The following is a 12159-nucleotide window of genomic DNA, read 5'->3' as shown; positions in this document are numbered from 1 at the left end:
CCCACAATGCACCTCTCAATACAGCGCTGGAAAGTGCTGCAAGTGTGGCCACACTGCAGCGCTGGTAGCTGTCAGTGTGGCCACACTCCAGCGCTGGCCCTTACACAGCTGCATGAGCAGCGCTGTAACTCCCAGCGCTGCAACTTGTAAGTGTAGCCAAGCCCTCAGTGAGGGAACCTCACTGCTAGTGCAGTCTGGGCTGTCACTTCCACAGAAACACTGTCCCGACAGCAGGACTAAGCACTTAGACCTGATTATCAGTGATTTCAGCTGCAGTGGTCACTTAACAGAACAAAGGACTATCTATGGAGCCTAATCAGCTCTGTTTTTAAACAGTGGAGAGGGACAGGTCCCCACCCTCTCTCTTGATGCCCTCAATCAGCACAGGCTAAGTACAGTTCTACTGCCCTTTACTCATACAATAAGAACAACAACATTTCATTTCCCCCCTGTCTCCCCCTCTGGCATTCAAGTGATTTGTAACCCAACCCCAGCCAAAATCTATCCCTTGGGCAACACAGCTCTGTTTGCTGGATACCTAGGTAGATTAGGTGTGAATGTAAATACAGTCTGGTCTTGAAGCGTTTCCCCCAGCTCATCACTAGCTGTCAGGGAGAGCTCATTTAGACTTTGCTTACAAATCGTCATTTGAAATGATTATGTTGGCCAGCATCACTGAAATGAATGCACTGACATTATCATAAAAAAACAACAGCTGTATAAGAAAGCTAGTCTATGTTCATACTTTTCAAATCCATTATACTTTTTCAGATACATGCCCATAATTCCAGAATTCCTGCCGTTCCTTCCCATTCACCAGGAAGCAGAGCTGGCTACGAATGGAGAGTGGTGGAGTTGCCCTTGAAGTCAGGGCCGGCTCTTGGTTTTCTGCTGCCCCAAGCAAAAAATTTTTTGGCAGCCCCCGACCCAAGCCCTGGGCTCTCACCCCCCTCACCCCCTGCTGCCTCAGCACTGGGCTCTCTCTTCCCTCCCCAACCCACACCCCCTGCCGCCCCAGCCCTGGGCTCCCCCCCACAAGTGCTGACTCCGCCCGCTCCCCCCTCGCCTCCAGCTGGTCCAGTGCTGGCAGGGTCGGGGTAAGCATGGGGCTCCCGGGCCACGCCTCAGCCCAGGGTCCTCTCAGCCAGGGCTCCCGCCTCCAGGACTGGCTGGGACCCGGGAGGGCAGAGCTGGGGGACCACCCCGGCATGGGGCTGAGGGATCGCTCTGGCAGGGGGCTGAGGAGTCCAGGGACTGCCCCGGCAGGGGGCTGAGGAGCCAGGGCAGCCCCAGAGGGAGCAGAACCCCAGGGAGCGGGACGCGGGCCCCGCACGGCAGCACCCCGCCCTCTCTGGCCCTGCTGCTGCTGCTTCTGGCTGCCCTGCCACAGTCCCTGGGTGGCTCAGGCCGCTTCGCCCAGCCCCGGCTGCAGCACTAGGAGGCAGCTGCCCTGCGGCACCCAGGGCCGGTGCTACCATTAAGGTGAACTAGGCGGTTGCCTAGGGCGCCAAGATTTGGGGGTGCCAAAAAGTGGTGCACCCAATATTTTTTTTACTGTGGTTCCTCCCCAAGCGCGCGGTCGCTGCTCCACTTTTCCCACCTCCCAGGCTTGCAGCACCAATCAGCTGTTTGGTGATGCAAGCCGGGGAAGAGAGGAGAATTAGAGCGGGGGCGGTGTGCTCGGGGAGGACGCGGAGCAGAGAGGAGCTGGGGTGGGGAGGTGCTGCACGGCTCCCCGGGGGGGGGGGTGGCTCAGGGCAGGGGGAGCTGCCGCGGCGGGGGGGGGCGGGGAGCTGCCGCAGGGCTGGGGGCGGCACAAGGTGGAAGTTTCGCCTAGGGCGCGAAACTTCCTTGCACCGGCCCTGGTGGCACCTGCACGGTGGCGCCATGTGCCCCGTGGGGCGGCCCCCAGCCCGAGTGTCCCCCGCTCGGAGCCTGCCCGGCCCAGCCACAAGGTGCGGCGCTGCTCCCCCGTGGCACAAACCGCAGCGGTCCCAGGGCGCCCCCCCATGTACGACGTGTTGCTGCTGCCAGGGTCAGCTCTACGCTTTTGCTGCCAGCAGCAAAAAAAAAAAAAAAAGAAAAAGGTGGCCAGAATGCTGCCCTTGAAAATGTGTCGCCCCAAGCACATGGTTGGTTTCCAAGGAAGGGCTAGATCAGGGTTTCTCAAACAGGGGTCGCCGCTTGTGTAGGGAAAGCCCCTGGCAGGCTGGGCCTGTTTGTTTACCTGCCCTGTCTGCAGGTCTGGCCGATTGTGGCTCCCACTGGCCACGGATTGCTGCTCCAGGCCAATGGGGGCTGCTGGAAGTGGGAGCCGCGATTGGCCAGACCTGCAGACAGGGCAGGTAAATACACCGGCCCAGCCCGCCAGGGACTTTCCCTTGGAAATCAACTTTTAGGCTCCAGTTCAGGAAGCCACTTAAGCATGGGCCTAGCTTTAAGTCTATGAGTTGCTCCTTTGATTTCAAAGGGACTGCTCACAAACCTAAAGTTAGGCATGTGTTCAAGTCCCTAAAACAGAAGGAAGACCCCAGAACTGCAAGGAAAAGAGCCCTGGTTTTCATTCCTTTATTAAAAATCAAAATTTAAAATGGATACCTTTCTAGTCGACCTCAACTGACTATGCACAGGGTAAAGTGATGAGAAGATCCTCTGTGCCTACGCCCTTGGTGAGGGAAATATAAACAATAAAACCCACAAAAATGTTAAATTAAGTGTAATTCCACTAGATGGCAGCACAAGAAGTGTTTATCTTTGTTATTCTCAATGTCTCTGTGTTAAGGTTTTTATTAGTGCTCTATACATTCCATACATTCGGAAAGGATTTCTGATTTAGAATTTTCAAGTACACAACTAATGACCTAGGGTCAAATTTAAGTGTCTTAGGAGCCTAAATCCCATTTCCAAAGGTTACTAAGGACAAAAGGTACATTCCTATTTCATGTTAGTTAAGACATGAGAACAAACATGAGGTAAATCCTAGAGAAGACAAGACAGGTGTAGTATTTACACAACATGTTAGCAGGTTGAGGTAAGGACTGGGCTTCCCATTGTGTTTACTTTGATCTGCTCACCCATGTGAAAGCTACAAAACGTTTCTACCTTTTTTGATCAGTTCTAGCTCACCTGATACTTTTTTTTTGTATCAATTTATAAATTTTAGGGTTGCACAACAACTGGGGAGGGGGGATTGTGAACAATTCATCAAAAGTTCCCCTTTTAGTTGGTGAATTTTCAAAATTTGAAATTGTCATGAAATTTCAAACTTAGAACATTTTGAATAACGCTCTGGTTTGTTTTCTGGCATACCAATTGTTGATTACTGTTAGCACAATACAGCCAGTACAATTACAGCACAGAACAGCAAACTAGATTATTTTTTCCTTCCATGAACAATTCCACTGGCTGTTAAGTTGTGATGATGTCAGAATTTTTATTGGTGAAGACACAAGAGACAGAAACATCACTTGATTTTTTTCAGATACCATGTTGAGTTTGCTGTGGTAGGACTCAAAGGGAGCAAAAGATAACTAGCCTTACAGTATATGCTGTTGGCAACTCTGCAGCTGCTGGAATCATGATACCTACCCCATACAGAGACTGAGCTGGCTGTTTGGTGCTGAAGGTGAGCACACTGGCTGCAGGGGCAGCTCTAGCTTTTTTGCCGCCCCAAGCATGGCAGGCAGGCTGCCTTTGGCGGCTTGCCTGCAGGACGTCCCCAGTCCCACGGATTCAGTGGCTTGTCTGAGGGAGGTCCGCCAGTCCCACGGCTTCGGCGGCTTGCCTGCGGGAGGTCAGCCGGTCCCACAGCTTCGGCACACCTGCCACCGAATTGCCACCGAATCCACGGGACCAGGGACCTCCTGCAGGCGTGACGCCGAAGGCTGCCTGACTGCCGCCCTCACAGGGACAGCCAGAGCGCCCCAGGGACACACTTGGAGCGCTGGTGCCTGGAGCCGCTGCTGACTGGCTGTCAAGGCAGGTATGAAGGATGTGGGTTGAAAGCCTGGAGCGGGTGGAGTTTTTTCCTGTTCATTTACATGTTATTTTCCTTGACAGGAGGGAGACGGGTCAGTGAAACAGTGAGAGTGCCCTAAGGTGATCAGATACCAAGTGTGAAAAATCAGGCCACTTTATTGGCGGGGGGAGGGTGGTATAGTTGCCTATTTAATAAAAAGCCCTAATATCAGGATTTCTAGTCACTCTAGGTTGCTCTGCCAGTGGCACAAGATGAGTCAGGTGCGGATGTCCCCCTTTCATGGTGAGAAGTAGTGGAAGGCTGAAGAAATTGAGTGGGTGATGATCTCTTCCTAGTAGCATGAGACATCTGAGGGGTGGAATAGGTCCCTCCTAGTGGTGAGAGAGACAGCTGAAGGGTGTGGTGGGGAGTGTCTCGCCCATGCAGCTGAAGCGAGCAGGGAGTGGGGAGCACCAAAGAACAGCTGTGATGCAGCTGCAGTGAGCTGTTCTGGGTTCATTGCATACATGCTGCATACCAAGGGCTCAATTCAATTTCCAGCCCCCACACTGAATTGCTTTCAGTGGCACTACTCCTGGAGGAAAGTACTTCTCAATGTAACAGTGGCAGGATTGGGTGCCCAGTTAGCAGCAGGCAGAGCTGCTACCCAGTTCTAGAGTGAAGACAGATGTAGTCATAATCGTTCTCCACTGAGTTGAAAACTTGGCCCATTTGCTAGGGGATGCAATAACCAAAGGACAGCGAGTATGGGAGGGCATGTTTGTTTTGCAAAAAGTCTTTTCTGCTTTAAACCACACTTTAGTATATTTTTCTTCACAGCAGGAGTGAGAAAAGTGGATGTGAATAATGTAACCTAGTATTAAAAGGCTTACTTTAGCAGGGCTTAGCTGCCACGCTTCTGTAATTCCTTTCACATCCACCAAAAGAACCAAAGAACAAAGGGAAAAAGATGAGAATTTGGGGTCTATTGTCTACACAGAATTTATTGGTATTAATGGAAGTAGCTTGCTTGTGATTATGCTGAGGAGAGTGGCCCAGAAAAGCCAAAAACAGTATGTATAATGGGAGGAGTCACATTTCCTGGCTTCAGTTGAGATCTGTGACCAGGTTATTACAACCCCACCCACCTTGTCTCTCTAATATCCTGGGACCAACACGGCTACAACAACACTGCATACGTGTTTATTATGCTTCAAAACATGCAGACAAGTCACCAAGTAAAATACTAGCTAGACAAAGAAATGGAGTGTACAAAGAAAGCTCTGAATAACTCACACCGTTTCCAAATGATTGTACTTGACACAGCAAGTATCTTGTGGATCGATATTGTGATTTTGTTATCTTGGTGATAAATATAAGGCCATGACAATACTGCCATCCTGTGGTCAGGATGTTTAGGATGGAGCGAGCCCTTGTATAAGATTACAAGTACGGCTCAGATTTAGTCATGGGTATTTTTAGTAAAAGTCATGGACAGTTCATGGGCAATAAACAAAAATTCACAGCTTGTGACCTGTCCATGACTTTTACTATAAAACCCCATAACTAGATCTTAGCTGCTCCTGGGGCTGCTGATTTGGAGGGGGGTGGGCTGCTGTTGCTGCTTTGGGACCGCTGCTCTGGGACTACCCCTGGGAGCACTGCTGCTCCAGCAGCCCCTGGGGCCAGCCGCACTGGCTGCTGCAGCTGCAGAAGTCACCGAGGTTCCAGAAAGTCATGGAATCTGTGACTTCCATGACAGACTCGCAGTCTTAATTATAAACACACTGTAGTGATTTCCTTAGGTCTATATATCACTCGTGTGACAAAGTACCTTCTTCTCCTTAGCAGGCTCAGTTCTTTTTAGCCTTGGCAAGATGGGCTTGGGCAAGGCAAATCCTTACCAGTAGCACAGGGTCCGGCTATTCCTTTCCCCAGTCCATCCCTTGTGCGTGCTTGCTTGCTTGCTTGCTTGCTTGTTTTCCTTCCTTCCTGGGAGGGTTCAGTGTCTTGCTGCACCCAGCCTACTAGCAGCTTCCCTACTTCTCCCACCCCCTGCTTCCATGCAAGGGAGGGTTTAAAAAGGTCCCAAGCAGTTGGAGCCAGCTGAACCTAATTAGTTCCCTAGTAACCCCTTTTCCAGCTGAACCTTATTTCCCTGTGGTTCTCTCTCCTCAGTGGATTGGGAGAGGCCTCTAAACCCCCTGGGAGTAATTACTACTCCTCACCCCCCTTTGTAGCTGTTTGTCCTGGGTTTACCACACTCACTGTATATCTTTTTGTCCAGCATTTACCTTCCAGTGTATTTTTTTCCACTGGACTTTTGTCTTGTACCAAGGAGTTACTCATTTTAAATGGGACTGAATCAGAGAATTTAACTGAAGTCAAAAAAATCTAGATTTGTGTCTAGAAGAGGAAGGGATGGAGGGGTCTGGGGAGATGGGATCAAGGTACATTTCCAAAGGATGGGGTTCCGCAGGTCTGGGATTTCTGGAATCAACTCCTTGTTTTAGTTAAGAAAATAACTGGAGTTAGAGATGGCAAAGTCTGGGAGTGGCTCTGGGTTTGCAAAAGCAAAGCTGGGGTAGTTCAGATCCAGGTACTATTTTATCTCAGTTTTTAGCATTCTGGGCTAGGGAGATGGTGGCAGATAACTGTGTCTGGTTAAGTTAATCTCTGATGGAAGGGTCTTAGAATTGTCCCAGAAGATCTTTTGCTGGGAGGGTGACCTAAGGAGAGGTTATTCAGGCAAAAGAAACACTTTGTTACCCAGATGGCTCCTCTCTTGACTTAGTTTTCCTCCAGTCCACTCTCTCTGCCACTTTCCCTCATCACAAGGTCCAATCTTGAGCTGTAGCTTGCCTTTAACACCCATATTCTCTGCTCCTGTTCTGTTGAGAATCTCTGGTGTAAATCTCAAGCCCACGTTGAGTTTCTCCACTACAAACTCATTCTCTTTTCCTTTAATTCTATCATTTTATTAGCCAAACAGCTCTATTTCTCCTTCCTGATTGAATCCTTCACCTGAAACTCCAATTGCCTTTTTGCCAGATTTTCCCTGTACCAAATCCTTCCCCACTCCTCCATCTCTGTTCAGAATCTTGCAGATTTCTTCTCTGAAAAAAAATTGCTAAAATTTGGTGTCATCTAGCCCCTTCCCTTTGTCCTCTTCCCCCATTATTTACAAGCACTGCTTTGACTAACATCTTTATCCTGATGACTATAGCCTCTCTGTCTCACATCTCTTTGTGAGTGTCTTATCATCTCAAACTCAACGTGACCAAAATTTATGCACAACAAGTCAGAGATGGGATTAGACTATCAGTCCTGATTCTTGATCCTCTGCTCCAGCTTTTGGTAACACCTGCCTCCAGTCTTTAACTTTCAGAAAAAGTAGGGTCTCAACCCCAGTGGCCTGCCCCTACCCCAAAAAACCAAGTTCCAATGTCCAAGACATTATATCAGGTGTTTTCAAGTACAACAGCTGCTCCATTTACCTACCGAATTGTATTATAAGCATTCAACCACTACTGGAAAGGACTTAGAGATATCTTGCTCTAAAAAACAAGGGAGCCCATTATTATGTGGTATATTTTAATCTAGTAAATCCCACCTACCTGAGATGTAAAAACATCCACATCCTCTTGCATTTTAACTTTTGATGTTCAAAAAAAGTTTGTTCTTTAAAGCTATTCGTTTCTTAACTAACAATGCATTCATTTAAATAAAAGTGTTCATTTTAGCCTAATGATGGCATGGATACAGGTGAAGTGAACTCTACTTTTGCAGAGCAAATGTGTGTCCATTAGCAGAATCTTCTGTAAATTCGATTTTGAGTGGGGAGCGGCAGATGTTTATTCAGTTTGCATATTTCTTGTGGCTTGTGGTTTCTTGTGGTTTAAGCATCTGAAGGGTGTAGACAGTAACGAGGGAGAGGAATTGTTTATCATGATATCTGAAGCACCTTTTGCAAGTTTGTTATGACTTTTTACCAGCCCTGGCAAAAGCCTGCTTCCCAAGCAACTGCATGAACCAGTCCTGCTTGTTCCCAGTGCACAATTAGGCACTCTTCTCCCAGGACAATGATTGCCTTCCAGAAACGGGCTAGTATTGTTGACAGGTTGGAGTTGAAAGGAGGTGAATTTATTGTGTTATTTAAAAAACAATCAGAGAACAGCATTGTAACTAATAAGACATGTGCCTTTCATCATTGTGATTATTCCGCTTGTATGGTGCATTCCTTTCCTCCCACTGTTTGAGTGAGATTCTCAACACTGCTCCAGCCCTGGTTCCACAGAGAACGTAAGAATGGCCATACTGGGTCAGTCCAAAGGTCCAGCAAGCCCAGTATCCTGTCCTCTGACAGTGGCCAATGGCAGGTGCCTCAAAGGGAATGAACAGACAGGTTATCATCAAGTGATCCATGCCCTGTCACCCAGTCCCAGCTTCTGGAAAACAGAGGCTAGGGACATAATTCCTGCCCATCCTGGCTAATAGCCATTGCTGGACCTATCCTCCATGAATCTACCTAGCTCCCTTTTGAACCACTTGATAGTATTGGCCTTCACAACACACCCTGGCAAGGAGTTCCAGAGGTTGACAGTGTGTTGCGTGAAAAAATACTTTCTTCTGTTTTTTTTCAAACCTGCTACCTATTAATTTCATTTGGTGGCCCCTTGTTCTTGTATTATGAGAAGGAGTAAATAACACTTCCTTATTTACTTTCTCTATACCGCTCATGATTTTCTAGGCCTCTATCATATCCCCCCTTAGTTGCCTCTTTTCCAAACTGAAAAGTCCCAGTCTTATTAATCTCTCCTCATACGGAAGCCGTTCTATACCCCTAATAATTTTTGTTGCCCTTTTCTGAACCTTTTCCAGTTCCAATGTATCTTTTTTGAGATGGGGCAACCACATCTGCACACACCACCACCAAGCGACTGAAGTGCTGATCAAAGGGGGGAGCCTGGCTAAAGGGCAATGTGCCAGCGTGTGGTGAGAAGCCCCTAACTTTGTAAAAGCACTGGAAGAGTTAAGATCAGCTTAGAATGCGTTTTGCTTTTATTTCATTTGACCAAATCTGACTTGTAGTGCTTTGAGTTATAATCACTTAAAATCTATTTTCGTAGTTAATAAATCTGTTTGTTTATTCTACCTGAAGCAGTGCGTTTGGTTTGAAGTGTGTCAGAAACTTCCCTTGGGATAACATATCAATTTCTTTGTTAAACTGACGAACTCATATAAGCTTGCAGTGAACCAGACAGAGGTTCCTAGGGTTGTGTCTGGGACCAGAGATATTGCCTAGTGTCATTCGGTTGCACAATCCAAGCATGACTGGCCAAAAGTGCTGTCACGTAGTTGGGAGCAGCTTACATGCCAGAGGCTGTGCGGGAACATCCCGGGAGTGGGGGTTCTCACAGCAGAGCAGGTTAAGGCTGGCTCCCAAAGTCGAGGACTGGAGTGACCTAGAAGATCACCAGTCCAGATAACACCAGGGGAATGTCACAACCATTCTGAGCAAGAAAGATAGTTAAGAATCCTCTTTGTCTCTTAACCAGATTTCCCAGGCAATACCAGAGATGCAGCAATGTGTAAGCTTCCCTACAGTGTGCCTTACTACCTACATGGATGGAACATCAGTAGATCTTGAAGTGCTTTAGGAAGGAGGTCAGTATTTCATCCCCATTTTACAGGTGGGGAAACTGAGGCAGACAGCAGTAAAGTAACTTCTCTATTGTCAGCCAGCAGGCCAATGGCAAAGCCAGGAATAGAACCCAAGTCTTCTGACGCCTAATTCAGTGCGTCACCAGCTAGACCACACAGCCTCTCCAGAGAATGAGTGTATTTTAGATGCCATATCAGTACACACCCTTAGAGTGTCAGCAAGGATCCAATTAATGTTAATTATGGTGGTGTTTTTTTTTTATTATTCATAATTTGTCTACCAGCAAGTGAGATCACAAAATCATTTAATACACTTTACTACTACACAGCAATCAAGGGGGCAGAATCACAACCAAAAGAACTATTCTGCATAGCTAATTGGCTAATCAACCCAGACTGCACAGCCCATCCACTGGATCTGAGCAGCCGCTGCTCAGAAAAGCTGTCAGTGTACTTTGCTGACAAGAGCAAAATGTAAATTTTATGTAGGAAAATTTCAATTTTTCAGAAATGTTTTGATTTTTCCATTGGGAGAATCTAAATGAAATATTTTGATTTGGATCAGGTTGACTCAAACTGAAATATTTTGATTTGTGGTACTAAATCAAAATTTTTAATTTTGGGCCAATTAGATATTAATCTGTGTCTGCCTGAGTTGCTGCTATGTCTCATGGAAATTGTAGTTCAGGAACTGCATGCTCCCCGTTTCTCCTGTGGGCTGGGCTCCCTGGCTGAGTTTGGCCTCATCACATTGACCAAAGCTCAAGCACCCTGAAAAATGTCAGCATAACAAAATGTGAAACAGCTCTGTATCCTTCCTGGCTGGTAAAAGTTAACAAAGAAAAAACTACCTTGTGGAAATTGTTAATGCTTCTTCAGAGACGCATACCCACCAAAAGCCTTGAAAAAGCAATAGTCCACTCAATCCTCAAAAAGCCAACATTGTGCCCTGAAGACCTCTCCTGCCATCCCATCGCCAGTCCCCTATTCCTGGATAAAATAATAGAGAAAGTAATAACCACCAGGATCCAGCAAAGTACAGCACTGAGACATCTCCTAAATGACAACCTCTTCCTTGCTATGGACACAGACAGATCTCCATGCTCAAATTGCTGCACTTCTCTGCAGCCTTTGGCACAGTGCCCACAAGGTACTGCTGCTAACCCATCTACATGACATAGCAGAAGTAGATGGCTCAGCACTAAAGTGGCTCCAATCATTCCCCTCCAATAGAACGCAGAGTGGTGATGGGCAACTGTTCCTCCTCTCTGAAGGTTGTCTATGGAGTCCCACAGGGATCCATACTATCCTTGCCCCTCTCATCAATGAAACCACTGGGAGAAGTAGTGAGATGCCATGGGCTCAGCTGCCAACAATATGCAGATGACACCCAACCCTATAGCTCATTTGCCACTGATGCCACCACCACCATTAGAAAGATATCAGAATGGCTACAGGAAGTCAGCTCTAGCCTTTTGGGTGAAGAGCAGCTGGCTCAGGCTGAATCTAGGCAAGATGGAAGTGATGCTGGGTGGAAAGGGAAAACACTTTCAAGATCTAGCTGAGATACTGTTCACACCTTCCACTGATGGCAAACAGCTCCCATTCACCAAAGGGATATGAAACATCAGAGTCCAGTTTGACTCCTCTCTAAGCTTGGACAGACAGGAACTTCGGTATCTAAAAGTGTCTTTTTTTCTCCTCCTGCTCTGTAGGAAACCTTACCCCCAGATGAGGACCTGACTATAGCGTTCCATGCATTCATCTCCTCTGGGCTGGCTTACTGTAATTCAGTGTGTCTGAAGCTGAACGTGAAGATGATGAACAGGCTCCAATGGGTACAGAATGTGGCTGCCTGCCTTTTCTATGGCTTAGGCCTCCACGGTCTAGTGCAAGTCAGGTCTGTGTTCAAGTCCTTCCACTGGCTTCCAGTCAGTTTCAGATGCCAGTAAGACCTTGGTCCTCATCTTCAAAGCAGTTAATGGTTCAAGGCTCGGGTACATCAATGACCAGATTTCAATCTATGAACCTGTGAGACAATGAAGATCACAAAGGCTAGGATGTAGCATGAGAGCTAGGCATAAAGCATTCCCAATTGACGGAAGTAATTTCCAGAGCAAATGAGGTAAATCCAGACTGTCTTTAGGAAACACTGCAAAACCTCTGAAAAAAGCTTCTCCACCATAGCAAGGATAACATTCACATCACTCCATCTGCCCAAATGCTCCCACCACATGAAGAAATAAACTCTACCCCTCCTGGAATACAAACAAATCAACCAGCCAAACCCAACAACCAAACAAACTAATAAGTAAAAATACCCCAGAATTTTTACCCCAAGAGGGGAGAAATACCAGAGACTCCATCAAGTCTACTAGGGACTTTGCTATTGCTATTGATTTTACCTGGAAAAAGCTCAGATACCATGGTGATGGGCAGCAACATAAAACCCTAAGACAGATAGAAATGATCAAGTACATAAATTTGTGTGACCTACTGTGTTACAAACATTGATTAATTTGTCCGATACCCATAGC

This window comes from Mauremys reevesii, linkage group 3 (genome assembly GCF_016161935.1).
Source record: "Mauremys reevesii isolate NIE-2019 linkage group 3, ASM1616193v1, whole genome shotgun sequence".
In the NCBI taxonomy this organism is placed as follows: domain Eukaryota; kingdom Metazoa; phylum Chordata; order Testudines; family Geoemydidae; genus Mauremys; species Mauremys reevesii.
This window is presented reverse-complemented; position numbering follows the sequence as displayed.